Here is a 14479-nt window from a genome sequence, read left to right on the forward strand (position 1 = left end):
TTTTTTTTTTCACAGAATTGGGCCCCCCAGATATATTTGGAATCTCCAGGCCCCTTAAACAGCCTCTAGTCTCCTCGCAACCCCTTCACATTTTTCTGTTCTTCCCCAGAGGCATTTCTTGAGCGTGTAGACGCCTTAGCACCCCTCTAGTGCACTCTGGACCTGTCTTTTCCACAGAATTGGGCCCCCCAGCTGTCTTTTGGTCCCCAGACCACTTTAGACACCCTCTAGTCTCCTTGCAACCTCTCCAGATTTCTCCCTTCTTCCCCAGAGGCATTTCTAGCCCATGTAGACACCTTAACACTCCTCTACTGCGCGCTGGACCCCTCTTTTCTACAGAATTGGGCCCCCCAGCTCTCTTCTGGCCCCCCAGACCCCTTAGACACTTTCTAGTCTCCTCTCAACCCCTCCAGATTTCTCCCTTCTTCCCCAGAGGTATTTCTTGACAGTGTAGACCCCTTAGCATCCCTCTAGTGTGCTCTGGACCCCTCTTTTCCACAGAATTGGGCCCCGCAGATATCCTTGGGACCTCTAGGCCGCTTAGACACTCTCTAGTCTCCTCGCAACTCCTCCAGATTTCTCCCTTCTTCCCCAGAGGCATTTCTAGTCCATGTAGAAACGTAAGCACTCCTCTAGTGTGGTCTGGACCCCTTTTTTCCACAGAACGGGGCCCACCAGCCCTCTTCTGCTCCCCCAGACCCCTTAGACCCCCTCTAGTCTCCTGGCAACCACTCCAGATTTCTCCCTTCTTCCCCAGAGCCATTTCTTCACAGTGTAGACGCCTTAGCACCCCTCTAGTGCGCTCTGGACCCCTCTTTTCCACAGGATTGTGCCCCCCAGATATCTTTGGGACCTCCAGACCCCTTTAGACACCCTCTAGTCTCCTCGCATCTCCTCCAGATTTCTCCCTTCTACCCCAGAGCCATTTCTTCACAGTGTAGACGCCTTAGCACCCCTCTAGTGCGCTCTGGACCCCTCTTTTCCACAGAATTGGGTCCCCCCAGCTCTCATCTGGCCCCCTAGGCCCCTTAGACCCCCTCTAGTCTCCTCGCAACCCCTCCAGATTACACTCTTCTTCCCCAGAGGCATTTCTAGCCCATGTAGACACCTTAGCACTCCTCTAGTGTGCTCTGGAACTGTCTTCTCCACAGAATTGGGTCCCGCAGCTCTCTTCTGGCCTCCCAGGCCCCTTAGATTCCTTTTAATCTCTTCGCAACCCCCTTCAGATTTCTCCCTTCTTCCCCAGAGGCATTTCTAGACCATGTAGACGCCTTAGCACCCCTCTAGTGTGCTCTGGAACCCTCTTTTCCACAGAATTGGGCCCCCCAGATATCTTTGAGACCTCCAGACCCCTTAGACCTCCTCTAGTCTCATTGCAACTCCTCCAGATTTCTCCCTTCTTTCCCAGAGGCATTTCTTGACTATGTAGACACCTTAGCACTCCTCTAGTGCACTCTGGACCCCTCTTTTCCACAGAATTGGGCCCCCTAGATATCTTCGGGGTCTCCACACCCCTTAGACACTCTCTAGTCTCCTCGCAACCCCTCCAGATTTCTCTCTTCTTCCCCAGAGCCATTTCTTGACAGTGTAGACCACTTAGCACCCCACTAGTGCACTCTGGACCCCTCTTTTCCACAGAATGGGGCTCCCCAGATATCTTTGGGGCCTCGAGACCCCTTAGACACCGTCTAGTCTCCTTGCAACCCCTCCAGATTTCTCCCTTCTTCCCCAGAGGCATTTCTTGATAGTGTACACGCCTTAACACCCCTCTAGTGCACTCTGGACCCCTCTTTTCCACAGAATGGGCCCCCCCAGGCTCTCTTGTGGGCCTCTAACCCCGTTAAACCCCCTCTAGTCTCATCACAACCCCTCCAGATTTCTTCTTTCTTCCCCAGAGGCATTTCTTGACAAAGTAAACCACGTAGCACCCCTCTAGTGCACTCTGGACCCCTCTTTTCCACAGGATTGTGTCCCCCAGATATCTTTGGGCCCTCCAGGCCCCTTAGACACCCTCTAGTCTCCTTGCAACCCCTCCAGATTTCTCCCTTCTTCCCCAGAGGCATTTCTTGACAGTGTAGACCACTTAACACCCCACTAGTGCACTCTGGACCCCTCTTTTCCACAGAATTGGGCCCCCTAGATATCTTCGGGGTCTCCACACCCCTTAGACACTCTCTAGTCTCCTCGCAACCCCTCCAGATTTCTCTCTTCTTCCCCAGAGCCATTTCTTGACAGTGTAGACCACTTAGCACCCCACTAGTGCACTCTGGACCCCTCTTTTCCACAGAATGGGGCTCCCCAGATATCTTTGGGGCCTCGAGACCCCTTAGACACCGTCTAGTCTCCTTGCAACCCCTCCAGATTTCTCCCTTCTTCCCCAGAGGCATTTCTTGACAGTGTAGACCACTTAACACCCCTCTAGTGCACTCTGGACCCCTCTTTTCCACAGGATTGTGCCCCCCAGATATCTTTGGGACCTCCAGACCCCTTTAGACACCCTCTAGTCTCCTCGCATCTCCTCCAGATTTCTCCCTTCTACCCCAGAGCCATTTCTTCACAGTGTAGACGCCTTAGCACCCCTCTAGTGCGCTCTGGACCCCTCTTTTCCACAGAATTGGGTCCCCCCAGCTCTCATCTGGCCCCCTAGGCCCCTTAGACCCCCTCTAGTCTCCTCGCAACCCCTCCAGATTACACTCTTCTTCCCCAGAGGCATTTCTAGCCCATGTAGACACCTTAGCACTCCTCTAGTGTGCTCTGGACCCCTCTTTTCCACAGAATTGGGTCCCCCCAGCTCTCATCTGGCCCCCTAGGCCCCTTAGACCCCCTCTAGTCTCCTCGCAACCCCTCCAGATTACACTCTTCTTCCCCAGAGGCATTTCTAGCCCATGTAGACACCTTAGCACTCCTCTAGTGTGCTCTGGAACTGTCTTCTCCACAGAATTGGGTCCCGCAGCTCTCTTCTGGCCTCCCAGGCCCCTTAGACTCCTTTTAATCTCTTCGCAACCCCCTTCAGATTTCTCCCTTCTTCCCCAGAGGCATTTCTAGACCATGTAGACGCCTTAGCACCCCTCTAGTGTGCTCTGGAACCCTCTTTTCCACAGAATTGGGCCCCCCAGATATCTTTGAGACCTCCAGACCCCTTAGACCTCCTCTAGTCTCATTGCAACTCCTCCAGATTTCTCCCTTCTTTCCCAGAGGCATTTCTTGACTATGTAGACACCTTAGCACTCCTCTAGTGCACTCTGGACCCCTCTTTTCCACAGAATTGGGCCCCCTAGATATCTTCGGGGTCTCCACACCCCTTAGACACTCTCTAGTCTCCTCGCAACCCCTCCAGATTTCTCCCTTCTTCCCCAGAGCCATTTCTTGACAGTGTAGACCACTTAGCACCCCACTAGTGCACTCTGGACCCCTCTTTTCCACAGAATGGGGCTCCCCAGATATCTTTGGGGCCTCGAGACCCCTTAGACACCGTCTAGTCTCCTTGCAACCCCTCCAGATTTCTCCCTTCTTCCCCAGAGGCATTTCTTGATAGTGTACACGCCTTAACACCCCTCTAGTGCACTCTGAACCCCTCTTTTCCACAGAATGGGCCCCCCCAGGCTCTCTTGTGGGCCTCTAACCCCGTTAAACTCCCTCTAGTCTCATCACAACCCCTCCAGATTTCTCCCTTCTTCCCCAGAGCCATTTCTTGACAAAGTAAACCACGTAGCACCCCTCTAGTGCACTCTGGACCCCTCTTTTCCACAGGATTGTGTCCCCCAGATATCTTTGGGCCCTCCAGGCCCCTTAGACACCCTCTAGTCTCCTTGCAACCCCTCCAGATTTCTCCCTTCTTCCCCAGAGGCATTTCTTGACAGTGTAGACCACTTAACACCCCACTAGTGCACTCTGGACCCCTCTTTTCCACAGAATTGGGCCCCCTAGATATCTTCGGGGTCTCCACACCCCTTAGACACTCTCTAGTCTCCTCGCAACCCCTCCAGATTTCTCTCTTCTTCCCCAGAGCCATTTCTTGACAGTGTAGACCACTTAGCACCCCACTAGTGCACTCTGGACCCCTCTTTTCCACAGAATGGGGCTCCCCAGATATCTTTGGGGCCTCGAGACCCCTTAGACACCGTCTAGTCTCCTTGCAACCCCTCCAGATTTCTCCCTTCTTCCCCAGAGGCATTTCTTGACAGTATAGACGCCTTAGCACCCCTCTAGTGCACTCTGGACCCCTCTTTTCCACAGAATGGGGCCCCCCGAGCTGTCTTCTGGCCCCCCAGACCAGTTAGACATCCTCTCGTCTCCTCGCAACCCCTCCAGATTTCTCCCTTCTTCCCCAGAGGCATTTCTTGACAGTGTAGACGCCTTAGCACCCCTCTAGTGCGCTCTGGACCCCTCTGTTCCACAGAATTGGGTCCCCCAGCACTCTTCTGGCCCGCAGGCCACTTAGACACCCTCTAGTCTCCTCGCAATCCCTCCAGATTTCTTCTTTCTTCCCTAGAGGCATTATATGACAGTGTATACAGTTTAGCACCCCTCTAGTGCGCTCTGGACCCTTTTTTTTCACAGAATTGGGCCCCCCAGATATATTTGGAATCTTCAGGCCCCTTAGACACCCTCTAGTCTCCTCGCAACCCCTTCAGATTTTTCTGTTCTTCCCCAGAGGCATTTATGGACCATGTAGATGTCTTAGCACCCCTCTAGTGCACTCTGGACCCCTCTTTTCCACAGAATGGGGCCCCCCGAGCTCTATTCTGGCCCCCCAGACCAGTTAGACATCCTCTCGCCTGCTCGCAACCCCTCCAGATTTCTCTCTTCTTCCCCAGAGGCATTTATGGACAGTGTAGACCCCTTAGCACCCCTCTAGTGCGCTCTGGACCCCTCTTTTCCACAGAATTGGGTCCCCCGGCACTCTTCTGGCCCGCAGGCCACTTAGACACCCTCTAGTCTCCTCGCAACCCCTCCAGATTTCTTCTTTCTTCCCTAGAGGCATTATATGACAGTGTATACACTTTAGCACTCCTCTAGTGCACTCTGGACCCTTTATTTTCACAGAATTGGGCCCCCCAGATATATTTGGAGTCTCCAGGCCCCTTAGACACCCTCTAGTCTCCTCGCAACCCCTTCAGATTTTTCTGTTCTTCCCCAGAGGCATTTCTTGAGCGTGTAGACGCCTTAGCACCCCTCTAGTGCACTCTGGACCCCTCTTTTCCACAGAATTGGGACCCCAGCTGTCTTGTGGCCCCCAGGCCCCTTAGGCATCCTCTAGTCTCCTTGCAACCCTCTCCAGATTTCTCCCTTCTTCCCCAGAGGCATTTCTAGTCCATGTAGACACGTAAGCACTCCTCTAGTGTGCTCTGGATCCCTTTTTTCCACATAACGGGGCTCCCCAACTCTCTTCTGGCCCCCCAGACCCCTTAGACACCCTCTAGTCTCCTCACAACCCCTCCAGATTTCTCCCTTCTTCCCCAGAGGCATTTCTTGACAGTGTAGACGCCTTAGCACCCCTCTAGTGCACTCTGGATCCCTCTTTTCCACAGAATTGGGCCCCGCAGATATCCTTGGGACCTCCAGGCCCCTTAGACCCCCTCTAGTCTCCTCGCAACCCCTCCAGATTTCTCCCTTCTTCCCCAGAGCCGTTTCGTGACAGTGTAGACCCCTTAGCATCCCTCTAGTGTGCTCTGGACCCCTCTTTTCCACAGAATTGGGCCCCACAGATATCTTTGGGACCTCCAGACCCCTTAGACACTCTCCAGTCTCCTCGCAACCCCTCCAGATTTCTCCCTTCTTCCCCAGATCCATTTCTAGTCCATGTAGAAACGTAAGAACTCCTCTAGTGTGCTCTGGACCCCTTTTTTCCACAGAACGGGGCCCACCAGCCCTCTTCTGCTCCCCCAGACCCCTTAGACCCCCTCTAGTCTCCTTGCAACCCCTCCAGATTTCTCCCTTCTTCCCCAGAGGCATTTCTGGAGCATGTAGACCCATCAGCACACCTCTAGTGCGCTCTGGACCCCTCTTTGCCACAGAATGGCCCCCCCCCCCAGCTCTCTTGTGGGTCTCTAGTCCTCTTAGACAGCCTCTGTGGTCATCGCCACCCCTTCCACATTTCTCCCTTCTTCCCCAGAGGCATTTATGGACAGTGTAGACCCCTTAGCACCCCTCTAGTGCGCTCTGGACCCCTCTTTTCCACAGAATTGGGCCACCCAGATATCTTTGGGACCTCCAGACTCCTTCGACCCCCGCCAGTCTCCTCACAACCCCTCCTGATTTCTCCCTTCTTCCCCAGAGGCATTTCTTGACAGTGTAGATGCCTTAGCACCCCTCTACTGTGCTCTGGACCCCCCTTTTCCACAGAATTGGGCCCACCAGATATCTTTCGGATCTCCAGACGCTTTAGACACCATCTAGTCTCCTTGCAACCCCTCCAGATTTCTCCCTTCTTCCCCAGAGGAATTTCTTGACCATGTAGACCCCTTAGCACCCCTCTAGTGCACTCTGGACCCCTCTGTTCCACAGAATTGGGCGCCCCAGATATCTTTGGAACCTCCAGACCCCTTAGACACCCTCTAGTCTCCTCGCAACTCCTCCAGATTTCTCCCTTCTACCCCAGTGGCATTTCTTCACAGCGTAGACACCTTAGCACCCCTCTAGTGCACTCTGGACCCCTCTTTTCCAAAGAATGGGGCCCCCGAGCTCTCCTCTGGGCCCCCAGACCCCTTAGACACCCCCTAGTCTCTTTGCAACCCCACCAGATTTCTCCCTTCTTCCTCAGAGGCATATCTGGACCATGTAGGCACCTTAGCACCCCTCTAGTGTACTTTGGACCACTCTTTTCCACAGAACTGGGCCCCGCAGCTCTCTTCTGGCCCCCCAGACCCCTTAGACCGCCTCTAGTCTCCTCGCAACCCCTGCAGATTTCTCCCTTCTTCCCCAGAAGCATTTATGGACAGTGTAGATGGCTTAGCACCCCTCTAGTGCACTCTGGACCCCTCTGTTCCACAGAATTGGGCCCCCTAGATATCTTAGGGGTCTCCCACCCCTTAGACACTCTCTAGTCTCCTCGCAACCCCTCCAGATTTCTCCCTTCTTCCCCAGAGCCATTTCTTGACAGTGTAGACCGCTTAGCACCCCACTAGTGCACTCTGGACCCCTCTTTTCCACAGAATGGGGGCCCCCAGATATCTTTGGGGCCTCGAGACCCCTTAGACACCGTCTAGTCTCCTTGCAGCCCCTCCAGATATCTCCCTTCTTCCCCAGAGGCATTTCTTGATAGTGTACACGCCTTAACACCCCTCTAGTGCACTCTGGACCCCTCTTTTCCACAGAATGGGCCCCCCCAGCTCTCTTGTGGGCCTCTAACCCCGTTAAACCCCCTCTAGTCTCCTCACAACCCCTCCAGATTTCTTCTTTCTTCCCCAGAGGCATTTCTTGACAAAGTAAACCACGTAGCATCCCTCTAGTGCACTCTGGACCCCTCTTTTCCACAGGATTGTGCCCCCCAGATATCTTTGGGACCTCCAGGCCCCTTAGACACCCTCTAGTCTCCTAGCAACCCCTCCAGATTTCTTCTTTCTTCCCTAGAGGCATTATTTGACAGTGTATACAGCTTAGCACCCCTCTAGTGCGCTCTGGACCCTTTTTTTTTCACAGAATTGGGCCCCCCAGATATATTTGGAATCTCCAGGCCCCTTAAACAGCCTCTAGTCTCCTCGCAACCCCTTCAGATTTTTCTGTTCTTCCCCAGAGGCATTTCTTGAGCGTGTAGACGCCTTAGCACCCCTCTAGTGCACTCTGGACCTGTCTTTTCCACAGAATTGGGCCCCCCAGCTGTCTTTTGGTCCCCAGACCACTTTAGACACCCTCTAGTCTCCTTGCAACCTCTCCAGATTTCTCCCTTCTTCCCCAGAGGCATTTCTAGCCCATGTAGACACCTTAACACTCCTCTACTGCGCGCTGGACCCCTCTTTTCTACAGAATTGGGCCCCCCAGCTCTCTTCTGGCCCCCCAGACCCCTTAGACACTTTCTAGTCTCCTCTCAACCCCTCCAGATTTCTCCCTTCTTCCCCAGAGGTATTTCTTGACAGTGTAGACCCCTTAGCATCCCTCTAGTGTGCTCTGGACCCCTCTTTTCCACAGAATTGGGCCCCGCAGATATCCTTGGGACCTCTAGGCCGCTTAGACACTCTCTAGTCTCCTCGCAACTCCTCCAGATTTCTCCCTTCTTCCCCAGAGGCATTTCTAGTCCATGTAGAAACGTAAGCACTCCTCTAGTGTGGTCTGGACCCCTTTTTTCCACAGAACGGGGCCCACCAGCCCTCTTCTGCTCCCCCAGAGCCCTTAGACTCCCTTTAGTCTCCTGGCAACCCCTCCAGATTTCTCCCTTCTTCCCCAGAGGCATTTCTGGACCATGTAGACCCCTTAGCACCCCTCTAGTGCGCTCTGGACCCCTCTTTTCCACAGAATGGGTCCCCCCGCCAGCTATCTTTTGGCCCCCCAGACGCCTTAGACCCCCTCTAGGCTCCTCGCAACCCCTCCAGATTTCTCCCTTCTTCCCCAGAGGCATTTCTTGACAGTGTAGACCACTTAACACCCCACTAGTGCACTCTGGACCCCTCTTTTTCACAGGATTGTGCCCCCCAGATATCTTTGGGACCTCCAGACCCCTTTAGACACCCTCTAGTCTCCTCGCATCTCCTCCATATTTCTCCCTTCTACCCCAGAGCCATTCCTTGACAGTGTAGACGCCTTAGCACCCCTCTAGTGCACTCTGGACCCCTCTTTTCCACAGAATTGGGTCCCCCAGCACTCTTCTGGCCCGCAGGCCACTTAGACACCCTCTAGTCTCCTCGCAACTCCTCCAGATTTCTTCTTTCTTCCCTAGAGGCATTATATGACAGTGTATACACTTTAGCACTCCTCTAGTGCGCTCTGGACCCTTTTTTTTCACAGAATTGGGCCCCCCAGATATATTTGGAGTCTCCAGGCCCCTTAGACACCCTCTAGTCTCCTCGCAACCCCTTCAGATTTTTCTGTTCTTCCCCAGAGGCATTTCTTGAGCGTGTAGATGTCTTAGCACCCCTCTAGTGCACTCTGGACCCCTCTTTTCCACAGAATTGGGCCCCCCAGCTGTCTTGTGGCCCCCAGGCCCCTTAGACATCCTCTAGTCTCCTTGCAACCCTCTCCAGATTTCTCCCTTCTTCCCCGGAGGCATTTCTAGTCCATGTAGACACGTAAGCACTCCTCTAGTGTGCTCTGGACCCCTTTTTTCCACATAATGGGGCTCCCCAACTCTCTTCTGGCCCCCCAGACCCCTTAGACACCCTCTAGTCTCCTCACAACCCGTCCAGATTTCTCCCTTCTTCCCCAGAGGCATTTCTTGACAGTGTAGACGCCTTAGCACCCCTCTAGTGCACTCTGGATCCCTCTTTTCCACAGAATTGGGCCCCGCAGATATCCTTGGGACCTCCAGGCCCCTTAGACCCCCCTCTAGTCTCCTCGCAACCCCTCCAGATTTCTCCCTTTTTCCCCAGAGCCGTTTCGTGACAGTGTAGATGCCTTAGCACCCCTCTAGTGCACTCTGGACCCCTCTTTTCCACAGAATGCAGCCCCCCAGCTATCTTCTGGCCCCCCAGGACCCTTAGACACCCTGTAGTCTCCTCGCAACCCCTCCAGATTTCTCCCTTCTTCCCCAGCGGCATTTCTAGACCATGTAGACGCCTTAGCACCCCTCAAGTGGGGGCTGGACCCCTCTTTTCCACAGAATTGGGCCCCCCAGCTCTCTTCTGAGCCCCCAGAGCCCTTAGACACCCTCTAGTCTCCTCGCAACCCCTCCAGATTTCTCCCTTCTTCCCCAGAGGCATTTCTAGACAGTGTAGACGCCTTAGCACCACTCTAGTGGGCGCTGGACCTCTCTGTTCCACAGAATTGGGCCGGCCAGCTCTCTTCTGGGCCCCCAGACCCCTTAGACTCCCTCTAGTCTCCTCGCAACCCCTCCAGATTTCTCCCTTCTTCCCCAGAGGCATTTCTAGACAGTGTAGACGCCTTAGCACCACTCTAGTGGGAGCTGGACCTCTCTGTTCCACAGAATTGGGCCGGCCAGCTCTCTTCTGGGCCCCCAGACCCCTTAGACTCCCTCTAGTCTCCTCGCAACCCCTCCAGACTTCTTCTTTCTTCCCTAGAGCCATTTCTTGACAGTGTAGACGCCTTAGCTCCCCTCTAGTGCACTCTGGACCCCTCTTTTCCACACAACGGGGTCCCCCAGCTCTCTTTTGGCCCATAAGACCCCTTAGACACCCTCTAGTCTCCTCGCAACCCCTCCAGATTGCTCCCTTCTTCCCCAGAGGCATTTCTGGACCATGTAGACACCTTAGCACCCCTCTAGTGCACTCTGGACCACTCTTTTCCACAGAATGGGGCCCCCCTGCTCTCTTCTGGCCCCTCAGACCCCTTAGACACCCTCTAGTCTCCTCGCAACCCCTCCACATTTCTCCCTTCTTCCCCAGAGGCATTTCTTGACAGTGTAGATGCCTTAGCACCCCTCTAGTGTGCTCTGGACCCCTCTTTTCCACAGAATGGGGCCCCGCACCTCTCTTCTGGGCTTCTAGCCCTGTTAGACACCCTCTAGTCTCCTTGCAACCCCTCCAGATTTCTCCCTTCTTCCCCAGAGGCATTTCTTGACAGTGTAGACCCCTTAGCACCCGTCTAGTGTGCTCTGCAGCCCTCTTTTCCACAGAATTGGGCCACCCAGATATCTTTGGGCCCCCCAGCCCCCTTAGACACCCTCTAGTCTCCTCACAACCGCTCCAGATTTCTCCTTTCTTCCCCAGAGCCATTTCCTGACCAAGCAGACGACTTAGCACCCCTCTAGTGCGCTCTGGACCCCTCTTTTCCACAGAATTGGGCCCCCCAGCACTCTTCTGGCCCCCCAGACCCCTTAGACACCCCCTAGTCTCCTCGCAACCCCTCCAGATTTCTCCCTTCTTCCCCAGAGGCATTTCTAGACAGTGTAGACGCCTTAGCACCCCTCTAGTGTGCTCTGGACCCCTCTTTTCCACAGAAAGGGGCCCCCGAGCTCTCTTCTGGCCCCTCGGACCCTTTAGACACCCTCTAGTATCCTCGCAACCCCTCCAGATTTCTCCCTTCTTCCCCAGAGCCATTTCTTCACAGTGTAGACACCTTAGCACCCCTCTAGTGCGCTTTGGACGCCTCTTTTCCACACAGTTGTGCCCCCCAGATATCTTTGGGACCTCCAGACCCCTTAGACATCCTCTAGTCTCCTCGCAACCCCTCCAGATTGCTCCCTTTTTCCCCAGAGGCATTTCTCAACCATTTAGATGCCTTAGCACCCCTCTAGTGCACTCTGGACCCCTCTTTGCCACAGCATTGAGTCCTCCACCTCTTTTGTGGCCCCCCAGAGCCCTTACACACTCTCTAGTCTGCTTGCATCCCTTCCAGATTTCTCCTTTCTTCCCCAGAGGCATTTCTAGACCATGTAGACGCCTTAGCACCCCTCTAGTGCGCTCTGGACCCCTCTTTTCCACACAGTTGTGTCCCCTAGATATCTTTGGGATCTCCAGACCCCTTAGACCCCTTCTAGTCTACTCGCAACCCCTCCAGATTTCTCCCTTCTTCCCCAGAGCCATTTCTTGACAGTGTAGATGCCCCTTAGCACCCCTGTAGTGCACTCTGGATCCCTCTTTTCCACAGAATGGGGCCCCCCCACCTCTCTTGTGGCCCCACAGCCCACTTAGACACCCTCTAGTCTGCTGGCAACCCTTCCAGATTTCTCCCTTATTCCCCAGAGCCTTTTCTAGACCATGCACACACCTTAGCACCCGTGTATTGTGCTCTGGACCCCTCTTTTCCACAGAATGAGGCCCCCCAGCTCTGTTCGAGCCGCCCAGGCCCCTTAGACACCCTCTAGTCTCTTTGCAGTCCCTCCAGATTGCTCCCTTTGTCCCCAGAGGCAGTTCTGGACAGTGTAGATGCCTTAGCACCCTTCTAGTGCCCTCCGGAGCCCTCTGTTCCACAGAATGGGGCCTCCAGCTCTCTTCTGGCCCCCCAGGCCCCTTAGACAACATCTAGTCTCCTCGCAACCTCTCCAGATTTCTCCCTTCTTCCCCAGAGGCATTTCTTGACAGTGTAGACTACTTAGCACCCCTCTAGTGCGCTCTGGAGCCCTCTTTTCCACAGAATGGGGCCCCCCATATATCTTTGGCATCTCCAGATCCCTTAGACAGCCTCTAGTCTCCTTGCAACCCCTCCAGATTTCTCCCTTCTTCCCCAGAGGCATTTCTGGACCATGTAGATGCCTTAGCACCCCTCTAGTGCGCTCTGGACCCCTCTGTTCCACAGAATGGGGCCTCCAGCTCTCTTCTGGCCCCCCAGGCCCCTTAGACACCTTCTAGTCTCCTGGCAACCCCTCCAGATTTCTCCCTTCTTCCCCAGAGATATTTCTGGACCATGTAGACACCTTAGCACACCCCTAGTGTGCTCTGGACCCCTTTTTTCCACAGAATGGGGCCTCTAGCTCTCTTCTGGCCCCCCAGGCCCCTTAGACACCTTCTAGTCTCCTGGCAACCCCTCCAGATTTCTCCCTTCTTCCCCAGAAGCATTTTTGACAGTGTATACGCCATAGCACTCTTCTAGTGCACTCTTGAGCCCTCTTTACCACAGAATTGGGCCCCGCACCTCTCTTCTGGGCCCCGAGGCCCTTTAGACACCCTCTAGTTTCCTGGCAACCCCTGCAGATTTCTCCCTTCTTCCCCAGAGGCATTTCTTGACAGTGTAGGCGCCTTAGCACTCCTCTAGTGTGCTCTGGACCCCCCTTTTCCAAAGAATGGCCCCCCCCCCCCAGCACTCTTCGGGCCCCCAGACCCCTTAGACACCCTGGAGTCTCCTTGCAATCTCTCCAGATTTCTCCCTTCTTCCCCAGAGGCATTTCTTGACAGTGTAGATCCCTTAGCACTGGTCTAGTGTGCTCTGGACCCCTCTTTTGTACACAATTGTGACCCCCAGATATCTTTGGGTCCTGCACACCCCTTAGACACCCTCTAGTCTCCTCGCAACCCCTCCAGATTTCTCCCTTCTTCCCCAGAGGCATTTCTGGACCATGTAGACTCCTTAGCACTCGTCTAGTGCGCTCTGGAGTCCTCTGTTACACAGAATTGGGCCCCCCAGCTCTCTTCTGGACCCCCAGAGCCCTTAGACTCCCTCTAGTCTCCTCGAAACCCCTCCAGATTGCTCCCTTCTTCCCCAGAGACATTTCTTGACAGTATAGATGCCTTAGCACCCCTCTAGTGCACTCTGGACCCCTCTTTTCCACAGAATTGGGCCCCCCGGCTCTCTTCTGGCCCCCCAAAACCCTTAGACACCCTCTAGTCTCCTCGCAACCCCTCCAGATTTCTCCCTTCTTCCCCAGAGCCATTTCTAGACCATGCACACACCTTAGCACCCCTCTAGTGCACTCTGGACCCCTCTTTTCCAAAGAATAGGGCCCTCTAGCTCTCTTCTGCTTCCCCAGACCCCTTAGACACCCTCTAGTCTCCTCGCAACCCCTCCAGATTTCTCCCTTCTTCCCAGAGGCATTTCTGAACCATGTAGACGCCTTAGCACCCCTCTAGTGCGCTCTGGACCCCTCTTTTCTATACAGTTGTGCCCCCCAGATATCTTTGGGACCTCCAGACCCCTTAGACCCCCTCTAGTCTCCTCGCAACCCCTCCAGATTTTTCCCTTCTTCCGCTGAGGCATTTCTGGACCATGTACACAGCTTAGCACCCCTCTAGCGCACTCTGGACTACTCTTTCCTACAGAATGGGGACCCCAGCTGTGTTTCGGACCCCCGGCCGGTTAGACACCCTCTAGTCTCCTCGCAACCCCTCCAGATTTCTCCCTTCTTCCCCAGAGACATTTCTTGACAGTGTAGATGCCTTAGCACCCCTCTAGTGCGCTCTGGACCCCTCTTTTCTACACAATTGTGCCCCCCAGATATCTTTGGGACCTGCAGACCCCTTAGACACCCTCTAGTGTCCTCGCAACCCCTCCAGATTTCTCTCTTCTTCCCAGAGGCATTTCTGAACCATGTAGATGCCTTAGCACCCCTCTAGTGCGCTCTGGAGCCCTCTTTATCACATAATTGGGCCCCCCAGCTCTCTTCTGGCCCCCCAGACCCCTTAGACCCCCTCTAGTCTCCTCGCAACCCCTCCAGATTGCTCCCTTCATCCCCAGAGGCATTTCCTGACAGTGTACATCCCTTAGCACCCCTGTAGTGTGTGCTGGAGCCCTCTTTTCCACAGAATGGGCCCCCCCAGCTCTCTTGTCGCCCCCATGCCCCTTAGACACCCTCTAGTCTCCTTGCAATCCCTCCAGATTTCTCCCTTCTTCCCCAGAGGCATTTATGGACCATGTAGATGCCCTAGCACCTCTCTAGTGCACTCTGGACCCCTCTTTTCCCCAGAATGCTCCCCCCAGCTATCTTCTGGCCCCTAGA

Source organism: Dromaius novaehollandiae, unplaced genomic scaffold, assembly GCF_036370855.1.
Source record: "Dromaius novaehollandiae isolate bDroNov1 unplaced genomic scaffold, bDroNov1.hap1 HAP1_SCAFFOLD_70, whole genome shotgun sequence".
In the NCBI taxonomy this organism is placed as follows: domain Eukaryota; kingdom Metazoa; phylum Chordata; class Aves; order Casuariiformes; family Dromaiidae; genus Dromaius; species Dromaius novaehollandiae.